The sequence below is a fragment of the Podarcis melisellensis genome (genome assembly GCF_964234715.1).
Source record: "Podarcis melisellensis genome assembly, chromosome: 4".
Taxonomy (NCBI): domain Eukaryota; kingdom Metazoa; phylum Chordata; class Lepidosauria; order Squamata; family Lacertidae; genus Podarcis; species Podarcis melisellensis.
The window spans coordinates 16461002-16477676 of NC_138531.1; the positions used below are offsets into that span (position 1 = coordinate 16461002).

Genomic DNA, 16675 nt, shown 5'->3' on the forward strand with positions numbered 1-16675 from the left:
TCAAATCATACCCACCAACAGAACAGGGTTTGGTTGCCAGGTCTCACCGCAACATGTGCCCTCTTTAAAGGAGGACCCAATCTGCTTCACATTGCATCAGACCATAGGCCCATCTAGCTCACCATTGTCTACACTGACTGTGATTGACTCTCCATGGTTTCAGATAAGGATCTGTCCTAGCCCAAGCTGGAGATGCTGAGGATTGAAGACAGGACCTTCTGCATAGAAACCATGATCTCTACCACTGGTCTATGGCTCCTTCCCTCTGAAGCCTAGCTGTTAAAAGCACAGAGACCCTGATAGGAAAAATGGATCTAGAACACACACATCCAAGTGAAATATAAATCCAAGAAGTAAGTATAGAGAGCTAGCTTACTATGGGGGGGGGTAGATAGTCTTTGTTTTGCTGCTGTTACTCAAAATAGCCAAGTGAAAAACCAAAATTTTCAGCTACATCACCTCTGCTTAGGGTTACAATCCAGCGCCTTTGAAAGCTCCAAAGCTCAGAGAAAGAGAGAGATGAGCTGCTGCATGTATACCTATTTATTATGCAGTAAAACTAGAAAATCCATGCGTTGGCGTGAGCTCTCATTTTTCAGTCCCAACTCCTGCCCACCTACCAGTTCGAAAGCACGTCAAAGTACAAGTAGATAAATAGGTACCGCTCCAGCGGGAAAGTAAAAGGAGCTTCCGTGAGCTGCTCTGGTTCACCAGAAGAGGCTTAGTCATGCTGGCCACATGACCCGGAAGCTGTATGCCGGCTCCCTCAGCCAATAAAGCGAGATGAGCGCCGCAACCCCAGAGTCATTCACGACTGGACCTAATGGGCAGGGGTCCCTTTACCTAACCAGTAATGAATGATCTGTACGTCGGGCAAGCCACACAGGCTAGCTAGCTATAAATTGGATGGTTTGGGTGGAGCGGAGTTTTTGAGAAGCTCATGCACAGACTGATCAGCTGAAGGGCCGTGCAAGCTGAAACTACCTGGGGGAGTAACTTCACTGCTTCTTGTGGGTTTTCAAGTGGCAAATTGAAGTGCTTGCTTGGTATGTATATATTGCTTTCTGTTAATAATAAAATCTTTAATCTTCTCACTCACTTACTCTGAATCTCATTTTAAAAGAACCGCCTTGCATTTGGCAAGAAAAATATTCTTGTAGGTGACACCGCCACATCCTCTGTGATTGATCTGCATATAATTAGATCCATGATCTACTGTATCTGGGAACTACTGTAATGAGAGAGAAAGAAAATGTTAACCATATTGGCCTGAGTTTATGGATCACAGTGTTTGTAACACCACACATTTTCCAAATTTATAAAAATCTTTTTTTATATAAAAAAGCGGCTTAGTCATGTTGGCAACATGGCCTGGAAGCTGTCTGTGGACAAACGCCGGCTCCCTCGGCCTATAGAGTGAGATGAGCGCCACAACCCCAGAGTCATCTGCGACTGGACCTAACGGTCGGGGTACCTTTACCTTTACCTTAAAACTAGAGCTCTGCATGATATGGAAAGCAGAGAGCAGGGATTGATGGGTAAAAAGACATGTGCTAGAATCAGTATTTCTGTCCCATGACATTACCATATGTTAATTTACATTTGTTTCTACTCTTTCCACATTGATCTGCCCTTTTAAATTTTAACTGTACATTCTGATACCTTTAAACGGCTGAGAGCTGGACACAGCATTGTGTGATGCATGAACTCATGCAGATAGCTAAATTCCAATTGCACATTACTGCAAGAGGTGCCAAGATTGCATCATTTTGCATAGGAAGTTGCAGAGATAATTCCTCAAGTCTTCCCTAGCAACTGGATAGCAAGCCCAACCTGCCTGAGAATTTTGAAAGGTGGGACCTCTGGGTTGCAGTCTAGGAAGGCTGTCCCTGCCAGCCAGAGCCTAAGATGCTACAATCCAGTCACAGCCATGATAAATCTCATTGATTGTTGGACCAGAGAGAATTATACTTGTATACTTGACTAGAAGAGCACACTTCAGTAGGTACATCTTTTTCTTTTTACCTCCTCTTGAGCACTTGAATTTAAGTATGCTGACATTCCCTCCTCTACACAGTGATTAATGGTGTCATACTTTTATAGCACACGTTTCCAAGCTGTGCTCCAGCATGCTTTGGAGTTCCTTGGAAGCAAAGGAGAATGGTTTAATGAAAAGCGATGATGAGGCCAAAGAATGCTGAAGGCTGCCAGAATGAAACCATTGCAAAATAACTTACCCTCCAACATTCCTCTGATGAAAATAGGAACATCCTTAACAACAACAACAACAACAACAACAACAGCAGCAGCAACAACAACAACATATATATGCCACCCATCTGACTGGGTTGCTCCAGGCACTCTGGGTGGCTTCCCACATATATAAAACCATAATAAAACATTAAACTCTATTCAGGGCTGCCTTCAGATGACTTCCAAAGGCTGTATAGTTACTTATCTCCTTGGCTCAGTGGTCACATAACTCCATACCCTCCAACATTTTTCAAATGAAAATAGGGACGTCCAACCAAAAAGTGGGACATTCTAGGATCAAATCAGAAACCAGGGCAGCTTCTGTAAATCCGGGACCATCCCTGGAAAAAAGAGACACCTAGAGGGTCTGAAATAACCAGAGTTGAAAAGTATATGCCCCAGTTATTGCTTATATCACAATTCTCTTTATATGCTAGCATCTGTTGAATATTCTTTAGTCAATTAGTTTTCGACACTCAATGATGTTAGATTTGAGTGCTAGCTGTAATTGACAGTTGGTTTCTGACAGCTTCCAGGCCAACACAACTAATCACTGACTCTAATAGGGAACTCAGGTGATGAGTGCTGACAGGATTGGAGTCAAGGCATGCTACTGAGAAGCTATCTGCGGGCTCAGCGAATTCAGAAATTTTGAGAAGTACAAAAAAATTTTTAATGCTAATGTGCAGACTCCCTATAAAAAATAAAACCCCCATGCTCCATTGCTATAGGATGCCAAATGTCCATCAGAAAAGTTGGGGGAATTAAAATCAGGGTGGAGGTGTTTATTTATTTAAAGTGGGACCTCGGGTTACAAACACTTTGGGTTACAGACTCCGCTAACCCGGAAGTAGTACCTTAGGTTAAGAATTTTACCTCAGGATGAGAACAGTGGGAGGCCACATTAGCTAAAGCGGTACCTCAGGTTAAGAACGGTTTCAGGTTAATAACGGACCTCTGGAATGAATTAAGTTCGTAACCAGAGGTACCAATGTAATGGATTTGAATACTGTCCTTTATCCAGAGATCACGGGGTGGTTCATAACATAAAATGACAAAATGTGAATACAAAATACATGATAAAACAAGAACAAAAACAAACTACCCCCCCAACACATTTAAAAGGCCACCAAATGCTTAAGAGGCCTGGTTATAGAGAAACGTTTTCGCATGATACCTAAAGTTATGCAAAGAAGGCACCAGGTGAGACTCCACAGGGACAGCATTCCACAAATAGGGTGCCACCATAGAAAAGACTATTTTAATGTTGCTATCCTCCAGGCCTCTTGTGAAGGGGGCATCCAAAGAAGGGCCCCAGAAGATTATTGCAGGGTCCAGGTCGGTTCATATGGGAAAAGGCAGAATGATTGAATGGAGTGGTCCTGCTGGGAGTTGAGGATATACTGCCATAGTTTTTTGCAGTTCCATTTGCGATCCATTAAAATGGGGATGGGAAACCTGTCACCTTACAGATGTTGCTGGACTACAAGTCCCATAATGTCTCCAGCCATAGTGACAGAGAGACAAAGAGCAGAGTAGCAGTGTCCACAAAATAATAATAATAATATTTTAAAGGGCAGTGAAAAGAGTGGAACGGGCAGCGGAATACACTTCATCCCATGACCTCCCCAGAACTGACATTGCCTCTGCACCAGAGGTTCAATAAATGTCCTGCTTTTGCTTCTTTTCCTGGAACTACAAAAACAAAGAGTCTGGTAATAACCTTGCAGGCCACCATATGTAGTGTTTAGGTTGGCTGGGCTAGAGTTTGGGCAGGCCTTGGAGTTACAGTATTGGCCTCAGACAGGCAGTGAAAAACCAACATTTGACATATATACACGAGAGCTGACATAAAACAGCAGCCAGTGCTGGTAATATTTGGCACTCGGCAGATGGAATTTAAAAGTCTGAGAAAACAACTTACATCCATTAGATGAGGAAGTCTAGTAATTCTCCTTAAACCCACCCACCCAAGATCCTAGATCCTGTTTTCTAGTCATTTCTCAAGTGCTTTGAATGCTGTTCAAACAAACTGGAATCTTCTCCTCTGTCTCTCCAGCAAAACATTGGTTCGCTCTGCATTCACTTGTAGCTTCTAATTAGACATCTGTTAAAAGCCCATAACAGGAAATCTAATAGAGAGATGCTGCATTTTGTCAGAATGATTAATGATTCACAGTATGAAAGTGTCCCTGCATGAAGTCTATTATTTGAAACATGCAGAATCAGATTAAGCTTTTACTTTACAATGGGACTCAAGCTTCGTTATTAGAGGAAAGAAATCATGTTTGTATGAGCACTCTCATCACAGAATTCTCATTGTTTGCATGTAGGAAGGAATGCTCTTAGCGTAGCCTTCTTTTCCTACCCATCAGTAAGTTAAGATCCCATTATAAGAATTAACAAACTTTTGGAGCATCCGCACCTACAGAACCAGAGTGAAACTTGTTTGATGCTCCCCTTCCCTCATGAGACGCCACCAGCAGCTCTACTGGAACTACCCGAGGAAGTTTGGTCAGGGCTCCTACCACCACGGCCTGATTCGCAAGTACGGGCTCAATGTGTGCCGCCAGTGCTTCCGCCACTATGCCAAGGACATTGGATTCATTAGACTGGATTAAATGCCTGCCCACAGAGATGGCTTGAAGAGGACATCAGGCATGGAAGCTTTGCCCAGATAAGCCCCTCCTGCCACACATTGATGCTTTTGGGTACATAAAAATAAATAGGGTCATTATTATTATTATTATTATTATTAATTTAATTATACCCCGCCCATCTGGCTGGGTTTCCCCAGCCACTCTGGGCAGCTTCCAACAAAATATTAAATGCAATAGTCTATTAAACATTAAAAACTTCCCTAAACAGGGCTGCCTTCAGATGTCTTCTAAAAGTCTGGTAGTTGTTTTTCTCTTCGACATCTGGTTGGATGGGTGCCACTACCGAGAAGGCCTTCTGCCTGGTTCCCTGTAACTTGGCTTCTCGCAGCGAGGGACCTACCAGAAGGCCCTCGGCACTGGACCTCAGTGTCTGGGCAGAACGATGTGGGTGGAGATGCCCCTCCCACCCCCAAAAAACTTGTTTGACTGGGATGTCTTCCCTCCAAGGAATCCTGGGAAGTTTGATTAAAATGCTTAGGACAATTTGCTAGAGGTTGCTGTCTCTCTTAGGGCAACAATGCTAAATGCAGTTAATCACTGCTGGGGCCCCTTAAATTTGAAGGGACCTCACTCAATGATAAAAAATGTGCTAGCTTTAATATGTGACTAGTGATTTGTACACAATAATTTGCAAGTGCTGGCCCCACATAGAAGACAGAGATGTCAGGTCTCATGTTGTCAGGATGCTGTCAGCATGGTTGCCCAGGAAAGTATAAAGACAAGGAAAAGTTTCTTACTGTCCTTTTTTATTTCAAACTTTACAGAGAGAGGCTGTAGAGCGTGTTCTCCCTAACAGAGAGCACGTGTTGCGGTTGGGGAAACAGGCCACCCTGCAGTGACTAGGCAAATTTGGTGAGGAACCCAAGCCTTTAAGTGGTTAACTTTGGGTTGCTGGGGAGTTTTGATTGTTGCCAATTTGGAGGAGGGGTCAGAGTCTTTAAATACAGGGGCCAGACGTAGGACGTCCTCTTGGCCATTTTTGCACCGGATCACCCGCCCTCCCTCCCTTTTATAGGGTGGTTTTTTCATATCGCTTGACCTTGCTATGCCTGTCATGGGGTCGTTCGCCTTGGTGCGGGGGCCTGGTAGGAATTTTGCCATCTGGCTGATTGGCTGGTGCCATTTGGTTTTTGCCTACTGCGTAGCAAATCGTCACAACTTGTAAGGTTGGCGGTTAGGCATTGGTTAAATTGGTGCTTGGAGGGGTAAGTGCCTATCCCTCCAAATGATGCGAAGGGAATTCCGTTAAAGGAATCCAGGGGCTTGCCATTCTTTTCGTCCTTGTCCCCGGAGTCGGACTTGGGCCGTGCAAGCCCCACCGGAACATGAGGGTGAGAAGTGTTAGTCTGATTCCCAGCTTCATTTCTCACCCAATACTTGTTTCCCACGCTGGCTTCCGCTGGAATCCGGAAGGGCCAGCTCTGTCCCTGAGGGCATGGACAGATAGTCAACCAATGCCTAAGCAACCACTCACATTTTTTGTATTTTAATAAAGTTGTGGCCAAAATTATGCCAAAAACCTTAAACAAAAAAAAATCATGTGTGAAGTGTGAATTTTTTTGGTGGGTGGCATTGTGGGACTCAACACGCAAAAGCCAGCCTATTGGATAACGGTTGTGTCCTGAGTGACTCTCCATCCCCCGTCTCTCCCACATCTTCATTCATCATTCTCATTGTCTCTTCTACGGGTGCTGCTAGGTGCCCTCTGTCTTTGAGCTCTTTGCTCTCCTACTTTTAAGGCTCGCCGGGTTCAGGGAGATGGAGGGTCTGGAATGCTTTCTAGTGACAATGTGTCAGCCAGCTGCTCTGGCTCTCCCATGATCTCCCAACTTCCCCCCTCATCTGCCTCTGAGCTGTGAACTCCATCAAACCACTGTTTTCAATCTATACTGTCTTCCTTAACCTCCTCCCTGGAAGGGTCAGGATGGGGCGACAGTCTCCACCATTCCTCCTCCTCTGCCCAGCCCCTGACACACACCCCTCTCCAGTGTCCTCCTCTTCTGCCCAGTCCCTGACACATGTGCATCATGAAAGCTCATGCCTATCCACAATGCATTCTGCACACAGGGACTGCACAAACTAAATTCAGATTGCTATTCATCTGATCTGTGCCAACAATGTTGTGGGAGCCGTTTTCATCCATGCATGAGAACCAAGATGTATGGTCATAATTGCTAGCTATAAGAATCCAGCAAGAAGGTTGGGATGCATGGGCAGAGGGCTGCAGTGGGGTGGAAGGGTTAGGAATGTCCATTTCATAGCATGTTCATGCTCCATTGGCTTTAACACTAAGTTGCATAAACCTAGCTCCACACACGTAAAGCAGTTTCTGCAATTTGCCATGTGGGCTTATGATTATTATTTTCTTCCTAAAATCCTGTCCTGTACAGGAGAGACCGCTCTCTTCCAATCTCCCATAAGGTACCAATTCTAATTTGGAAATAACAACAACAACAACAACAACAACAACAACAACAACAACAAAATAATAATAATAATAATAATAATAATAATAATAATAATAATAATAATAATAATAATAATAATTTATTTATACCCCACCCAACTGGCTGGGTTTCCCCAGCCACTTTGGGCAACTTCCAACAGAATATTAAAATACAATAGTCTATTAAACATTAAAAGTTTCCCTAAAAAGGGCTGCCTTCAGTTTGTCCATCAGTACTTTATAAAAAAATGGGACGCGGGTGGCGCTGTGGATAAAACCTCAGTGCCTAGGACTTGCTGATCGTATGGTTGGCGGTTCGAATCCCCGCAGCGGGGTGAGCTCCCATCTTTCAGTCCCAGCTCCTGCCCACCTAGCAGTTTGAAAGCACCCCTAAGTGCAAGTAGATAAATAGGTACCGCTCCAGCGGTAAGGTAAACGGCATTTCCGTGCGCTGCTCTGGTTTGCCAGAAGTGGCTTAGTCATGCTGGCCACAAGACCCGGAAGCTGTACGCCAGCTCCCTCGGCCAATAAAGCAACCCCAGAGTCGGCCATGACTGGACCTAATGTTCAGGGGTCCCTTTACCTTTACCTTTATACCTATAACCAAATTCTTTTTTCCATGAATGCTAATTTCCACCCCAATATAGCTACCTTGTTCATCGGAAAGAATCCATTATGGACAAAAATTGGGACACACACACACACACACACACACACAAAACAACTCCATTTTTTATTTGTTCCCACAGAGATAAATTCTTCCCTGGATTTCTTTTGAATTAAATATTTTAGGTCCTTTTTCCTAATGTGTGTTTCTTGCAGGCATCTAATTTTAATTTATTGAAGTGATGAAGCATATTGCAGAGCAGTTTCAAACCTGTTTAAGTTGTAGTACCCAACCAAAAGAAAAAGTCATATGCATGAAATGGAGGTAGAGCAGTATGATTAGTCATTAAATTATTCCACATATAAGTTCCTCTAGCAGCAGAAATTCTTGATCTTGGACCACTCTAGAAAGTGGACATGAGCCCAGCTCTTAGGCACCACCTCACACTAACCACCAGGAAGTACTATTGGCCTTTTCCGCAGTGGCTCCCTATTTGTGGAATGCTCTCCCCAGGGAAGCCTGTCTTGTGTCTTCATTACATATTTTTCGGTAACATTCCCCTTCTCCCAGGCATATGACTGATTAACATTCTATGGCTTTTTAAATGAGGGAACAGGTTACTGGTTTGTTTTTGTTTTTGTTTTATTTATTTTGAATTCTCATTTTGTATTCTTCTGAGATATTTGGATGAAGGGTGGTATGCAATTTTAATAAATTATTACTCTTATTAAAGTACCTTCTCATTCTTCACTTGTCCTGCCTTTTGGTCTCTGATGCCATTTAACATTGACACCACCACCCCCATTAAAATTATATTTCAAAATACAAACTGATGATTCCAAAACCAAATATTTGCCTAAATCCAGAAGATATTTCCAAAACACTGATGACAGTTTGGGTTTATTTATATATTTTGTTGTTGTTTAGTCGTTTAGCCGTGTCCGACTCTTCGTGACCCCATGGCACCAGGCACTCCTGTCTTCCACTGCCTCCCGCATAAAAATTTACAATCTGATGCACACTGAGTCTTCTGAGTTAAAGGGCATATTTCTCCCTTCAGTAATATTTTCTGGGGTCCAGTGATATGAGGAAACAGGAAGTTGTCATACTCTTGACATAGGTGGATGACCCTGCTTCCTTTTCAGGAGTTATCAGGAGTGTGAGTCTATTATTAAAGCTTTTGCAGTGTGCCACTTCTGAATTACGGGCGAACCATTTCATGGTTCTGATACAGGGCCTTTAAATGTTACAGCAGCATTGTGGGTTGAACCGAGTCAATAGCAGCTCCTACATCGCTGCTGTAGCATGTAAAGGGCACCTAAGACATTTCAGAAATTATTAGTTAATTTGGTATAAAGCCTTTCCGTGGGAAAAATGAGGTTTTAGAATGCCAGCAAAGTGGTCGCTTTAATCCAAATGCACCCCAAATTGCATAGTAACTGTCAGTGTTTGATAAGTGGCATCATCCTGTCAATGTGTGATAATCATCCAACTTGTAAATGTCATGTTGCATAGAGGGGGGCTTTTTTTGTTTATTACTGTTAGACTTCTTAATTTCTTCCAGCTCAGAAAAAGGAAGCAGAGGCTTCCTTTTATAGTATTTATTCCTCAGAGCCAGTTTATTAACCAGGTGAATAATGTGGCTACATATATATATATATATGAATATGAATTTTGTTGTTCTTGTGCAGTCTTTTTATTAGCATTCATTAATTGGCTCTGCCAAATACCTCATTAATTGTCATGCAGCTTTTCCCACTATACTGTAAATTTAATAGACAACATATAAAAAAATAATCCTATGGTAAACAAATCACATGTTATTATATCCTTGTTGTGGCTCTCCTTATTTTAAAGATGTTAAAGCAAAGATTATGGGATAATGCACACAGTGACTTGCAATCTCGATCACACGCAGCCTGTAGTCCGCTGGCAGTAGGAGTACAATATGGGCATGTCTTTAAGTTAACATCTTACGTTAAAAACCTGACAGTACCAAACTATTGAAGGCTTTTCACCAAAGCCAGACTAAACGTCTTTCCTTCTGCAGTGTTGGATGGCAGGTTGAGAGGAGTTCCCTACCAGGACAGACTTTGCCCGTGTGCTCAGGAATCGATTCCATAAAACATATTTTGTTGCACTGTGCAAAATATGAGCAAGCCAGGGCTGAACTGATACTAGCCTTGCTGGTACCTTTCCTGGGAAAATCAGAGGCTCACTATGTCAGGTTCCTATTGGAAGACCGGACAAATGCTAGAACATTAGCAGTGGCCAGGTTTTAACGGTGGTTGCAAGAACCAATGATCCCTATATTCTGAATGAAATGCTTGTTTAACCTAGAGGTAGGCTGTATGAATTGTGTATTGCTTTGTAACGATTTATTGGGTCTCTGGACCGTAATAAAGGTTGGTTGGCTGGTTGGTTGGTTGGTCGGTTGGTTGATTGATTGATTGATAAAATGCTCTTGAGTAGCCTTCCTTTATGCAAAGTTCCAGCTCTTTGGTTACGTATTTATGGGGGGGGGGCGTGATACGAGTGGGACCAGTGGGGTGGGCAGACTTAGACTGGATCCTAAGCTCGTTCAGCTCGGTCACATGACTTGACAATGCAAATTAAATTGGCGAAAAGGGTGGTTAACTCAAACACCACCTTCAGGAGAAGAAAAGGCTACAAAGTAACCCCCTCCCCACCAATCTGGAATGCAGTCCCTAAGATGGTTGGATGGAGTTTTGTATTCCAGTTTCCAGCAGCTCCTGCAGCTAAGCTAATGCCAGATGTATTGCTCTGCTTTCTTTCGGTCCACTTCAGCAAGACTGAGAGGAGGGTCTTGTATTCTGGGCAGCCACAAACCTCCATAGACACTGCCAAGGATTGTCCTACTCTCGTGTAGGATCCTGGTAGAGATACATGCTTGACTGGCACGTTCTCTCCCTCCTGGTCGATCGTTTGGAAGCTTCAAAAGCTTTATTCAGCCCAAACATCACAGCGACTGATACTAAGAAGCATCCACACTTAGGGATACACAGGCTATTCGCAGTTTGAGTAATAGAACTCAGGAGCACAGCATTTTGGCTAATCTACTTTATTTACATATAATACACTCGGAGCATTCTGACTTAGCTTCTTCTTCTTTCTCATCAGACAGCAAAGAGAAAGAACAAAGGACAATAGTCCCACTTCACGGAACACAGTAATACCAAAACATCCTGTCTCCATCACTTCCCAATCTGTGGAATGAAAACATACACCGTCATGTGATATAAAACAATCTCATGACTGCAAACACGGAGGAAGAATCCTAACAAAGTCTTGCACTCCAATATAGGTCACTTCAGTGCTGCTAACACTGCAAAAAGAAAAAGAAAAAATAAGAAAAAATAGATAGATGATAGAGACAGATAGATAGATAGATGATAGATAGATAGATAGATAGATAGATAGATGATGATAGATAGATAGATAGATAGATAGATAGATAGATAGATAGATAGATAGATAGATGATAGATAGATAGATGATAGATAGATAGATGATAGATAGATAGATAGATAGATAGATAGATAGATAGATAGATAGATAGATGATAGATGATAGATAGATGAGAGAGAGAGAGAGAGAGAGATGATAGAGAGATAGTCAAAGCTGGGAGAAAATATGGGAGAATCGTACTTTGAAAATGTTGTCCATAAGCAGGGCCGGATTTAGGTTTGATGAGGCCCTAAGCTACTGTAGGTAATGGGGCCCTTTATATGTCCAGCTGTCCTTTGTCAACAACAAATTGTTGTGGTTTTGTGTTGAATATATGCTATATGGTGATTTATGGACCTAATAGACATCTAAAGCCATTTGCCACTGTTGCTGCATGTAGGTTTTATTTTATTTGCTTTTTATCTTATATTTTGGAAATGTACATCCAGTTTTTTCCTTTAAATTTTGTTGGGGGCCCCCAAGGGAGTGGGGCCCTAAACTATAGCTTGTTTAGCTTATACATAAATCTGATGCTGTCTGTAAGCATGAACTAAAATTATTATACTGTTAATTAATCTGGAGATTGTATTTAACAGCAGTCAGATTAAGTCAAATAAAAAAAGAATATTTGGTGTTATGTTGGAGGGGATGCCAGGAAACCAGGAATTATGTTCACGTGTGGTGGGGGTGTAAGTATGTACAATTTTTTTCTGGAAAAGGGTGTTGAATGAGATAACAGAAATCACTGGGTTAAAGGTGACTGAAAGTCCAGAGGTAGCATTATTATCAATTTATGATGGGGTGGAAGGTTTGCAGGCTATGAAGGACTTGCTCACACATTTATTGACAGCCGCATGAATTATGATACCTAGGAAGGGGTAGCAGAATATAAAATGGGAAAATGGTATAAAGAGGTGTGGAATATAGCTATTAATGATAAATTAACATGCGTCATTAAGATAAGATGGAGAATATGCAGGAGAAATGATTTCAAGGAGATATGGAGGGTGTTTGTAGAATTTTTATTGTTTAAATGGAAAGGGGCAAACCATCACAAGAGGTGTTGAAATTTTGGGAAGTTGGATAGTTACAATGGAATGGTCTCAGGGGTGCGGTGCACATTTTTATTCTTATTTATTTATTATTGTTACTTTGTCAAAAAGCAATAAATAATAGGGGGGGGGATAACACTGCAGAAAACAGTGTGAGAGGCAGCAGTTACACTGAAGCCCCAGCAGGCACTGGGATTTTCCTTGTGCTTTGACTTCACCTCTGCAGGTGCACTCCATTGTCTCTCGAGACAGATGGTTGCCAACAATTTAAAAGACCTGTTTCCCCAGTGGCAACAGAGTATGGCTCTGGTGTAACTTTATGTCAACTTAAGTTTTGCTTTATGCCACCTTCTTGGACATTCGACTGCTCCCTTGGTCTAATCCACAAGTCATCTGCTGTGCAGCATTTGAATTGGACCTGATGAAACCCTACCAGCAGCAGTCCGTCTGGAGTCCTCTGCAGCAGCTAGTTAGAGCCACTGTCAATTACACATTTAAATCGATTCCATTGCTTGCTTAAGAAAAGCCATCAGGATGCCAGCTGGTATCAATGAGCTGGTTTTACTGCACAGCTCAATCACACACATTTAAATTTAAATGAATGGAAGTCAATATCCAGATATTAGATTAATGTCTTCTGCTAGAGCTGAATTGTCTGGGCTTGTTTGGGTTTTCTTTGCAGAAAAATATATGTTACCCTTTTAAACATGCATCACAGGAAGTGCTAATTGCTACCTGCTGTCAAAATTAAGCATCTTTTAGCCTTCATTTACATGCACATGGGGGAATAGCATGTCCTTCTCAGTATTCCATATAGTGCTGAAAAAGCAGCTGAAGTTTTCTCCGCATTTGCACCAAACAAAATCATGTCCCCACAAGCTAAAGTATTATAGGCTGCATCTAGACCATGGGTAGGCAAACTAAGGCCCGGGGGCTGGATGCAGCCCAATCACCTTCTAAATCCGGCCCGCGGACCGTCTGGGAATCAGTGTGTTTTTACATGAGTAGAATGTGTCCTTTTATTTAAAATGCACCCCTGGGTTATTTGTGGGGCCTGCCTGGTGTTTTTACATGAGTAGAATGTATGCTTTTATCTGAAATGCATCTCTGGGTTATTTGTGGGGCATAGGAATTCATTCATACATTTTTAAAAAAATATAGTCCGGCCCCCCACAAGGTCTGAGGGACAGTGGACCGGCCCCCTGCTGAACCCTGATCTAGAGTATGGCTGCAGTCCAAACCCCAGGGCACATTGCACACCCTACAACATTGACCCGATGGAAATAAGAACATCCTATTCCATACCCTGCTACATTTATCTGATGAAAATGAGAGACGTCCCCACCAACATTTCTCAGATGAAAACAGGGCTGTCTGATGCTATTTTTCTAGAAAAAGAGGTGCTGGAACTCACCATAAACACTTCCCTTGTTCCCTTATAATGGCAATGGTGCATACCTGAGAGGTGCCAGAACTGAGTTCCGGTGAGTTCTGGCTGAAACAAAGCCCTGGCCATATCCTATTTCATACCCTCCAACATTTCTCCAATGAAAATAAAAAAGGTAAAGGTAAAGGTACCCCTGCCCGTATGGGCCAGTCTTGACAGACTCTAGGGTTGTGCGCTCATCTCACTCTAGAGGTCGGGAGCCAGCGCTGTCCGCAGACACTTCCGGGTCACATGGCCAGTGTGACAAGATGCATCTGGCGAGCCAGCGCAGCACACGGAATGCCGTTTACCTTCCCGCTAGTAAATGGTCCCTATTTATCTACTTGCACCCGGGGGTGCTTTCGAACTGCTAGGTTGGCAGGCGCTGGGACCGAGCAACGGGAGCGCACCCCGCCGCGGGGATTCGAACCGCCGAACTTTCGATCGGCAAGTCCTAGGTGCTGTGGCTTTTACCCACAGCGCCACCCGCGTCCCTTCAAAAAGCAAGGTCTGCCAAAACCCGGGATCGAACCAGGGACCTTTAGGTCTTCAGTCTAACGCTCTCCCAACTGAGCTATTTCAGCAGATCCAATGATAATAGGGACGTCCTAAGGAAAAAACGGGACATTCCGGGATCAAATCAGAAACATGGACAGCTTCTGTCAATCTGGGACTGTCCCTGGAAAACAGGGACTCTCGGAGGGTGTGAGACTGCACTTGTAGCTGTGCTGCTCATGGCAGCAAGAGTGGATGGTGAGGTGGTGTTCACTGGAATCGGTGCAGCAATTGGGTCTGTTGACATCACATGACAGCAGAAGGTCTGCTATGAATCCTAGGCCAGCTCAGCTGTTCTCCAAGAGCTTAAAAAAATACAAAGAGTTGTGAAGGTAGGGAGAACTGAACTTAATACTGTGGCTTTGGGGGGTTACGGGGGACTGCTGGGTGAGATGAGAAATATCAAGTTGTAGGAGTTTCTGTCTGGTTGTGCAACTTTCAGATGCAACTTCATTTCTGACTCACTGAATATGCTTGTCTAATAGCTTACTTGAGGATATGTAGATGTGGCTTGTACATTTTTTAAATTAGTAAGTGTAGCTGTCCTGTAGAGCTGTGGAAATAGACAAATAACTGAATATTCATAGCTGCAGTGTTTTTTTTCGGGGGGGGGGGGGACGCAGTGGGACACATACCCCTAAACATTTTGTGAATCTAGGTTTGGCCTCATTTAGGGGCAGTATTTCAATATGAGCAGGAAAATGAGAATACCCCTAAACATATTTAAGGGGGGAAAGCACTTCATAGCTGAACTATTACATTTGAGTTAGGAAAGTTCTCTGTCGATCTGTTTAAAGGATGGAATATGAACTCACCATCGGGTGCCCCCACACTGGGAAGGCTTCTGGACTACAAACATCTCCATATCAACTAGCCCCCAAAACAAAAAATCCCACCCCCTTTCCACCCATTTGAGCAGTCAGAATCTTAATTTTTATTTAAATATTCTCTTAGTCCTCTGCCATGCTGAGATGATGATTGCTTGCTCCTGTATACCTGAAGGAACATCTCCACCCACATTGTTCAGCCAGGACACTGAGGTCCAGCGCCAAGGGCCTTCTGGTGGTTCCCTCGCTGCGAGAAGTGAGGTTACAGGGAACCAGGTAGAGGGCCTTCTCGGTAGTGGCGCCTGCCCTGTGGAACACCCTCCCAGCAGATGTCAAGGCAATAAACAACTATTTTACTTTTAAAAGACAACTGAAGGTGGCCCTGTTTAGGGAAGTTTTTAATGTCTGATGCCGTATTGTTTTTAATATTCGGTTGGAAGCCACCCAGAGTGGCTAGGGAAACCCAGCCAAATAGGTGGGGTATAAATAAATTATTATTATTATTATTATTATTATTATTATTATTACTCCCTGCTTTTTTTCTAAACATAAAAAGGTGAGAGATTTCTAAGCCAGGAGAAATGTATGGGGGGGGGGGATAAATAAAACAGAATTGGGTGGAGGGATTTTTTGATTTTATTTTAAGGAAAGACAGTTTTCTTTTCCTATCTGACCCAGCCCATTCTTGCAAGACTGTTGTTGGCCGGGGGTTGGGAAGCAAGTGCAAGGTTGTGGTGACAGAGACCACCCACCAAAATGTCGACACACGTGGCAAATTGCCCATCAATTACAAGAAGTACAATTTGGGATTTTGATGATGATATGTATGAATGCTATGAAGAATATGTATGCATGAGCAACGTTCTTTTTACCAGGCAGCCGCATGGCACCACCATCAAATTGACATCCTCTTGCATTTTCTCTTGTGTTTTCTCAAATCACAGAAAGCAGACTTTTATTTTTATATTTAGAAAGAGTGGGACAATAGTGCAATTAAAGCGCTATTCTTAAAGCGATTCTTCCATTTTTTCAAGAGACATTGTTTGTCACATGCAGTGATATAATGGGTGGGTGAACCATTTGTTATGTGGCACATTCTCACTATAATCGCTCTGTTGGGTTCATTTTTATCATCCCATTCATTTTATTTTTGTATTGATCTCTTAATTAGCACTGGGGTTTCAGAGATGGAAGAGGGGAGGAAAAAGAGAACACCCTTCCTTACATCCTAATATACTCAACAATTTTGATACTATTTATTACAATAATATTTATCATCTATAGCAATATTTGTAATATTTATTTATATTCATTATTATTTATAATTTAACAGCAGGTGATCTTACCTGCTGCTGGAACAAATAATCATCAGCACTGCCAA

The 16675-nt window shown here is 42.7% G+C and overlaps 1 pseudogene across 1 annotated transcript; it reads left to right on the top strand.

The window, feature by feature from the left end:
- Positions 1-4721: 4721 nt before the first annotated feature.
- Positions 4722-4874, top strand: LOC309368761 (small ribosomal subunit protein uS14 pseudogene; annotated as a pseudogene). Its single transcript has one exon. The product of its transcript is annotated as a small ribosomal subunit protein uS14 pseudogene (transcript).
- Positions 4875-16675: the final 11801 nt, after the last annotated feature.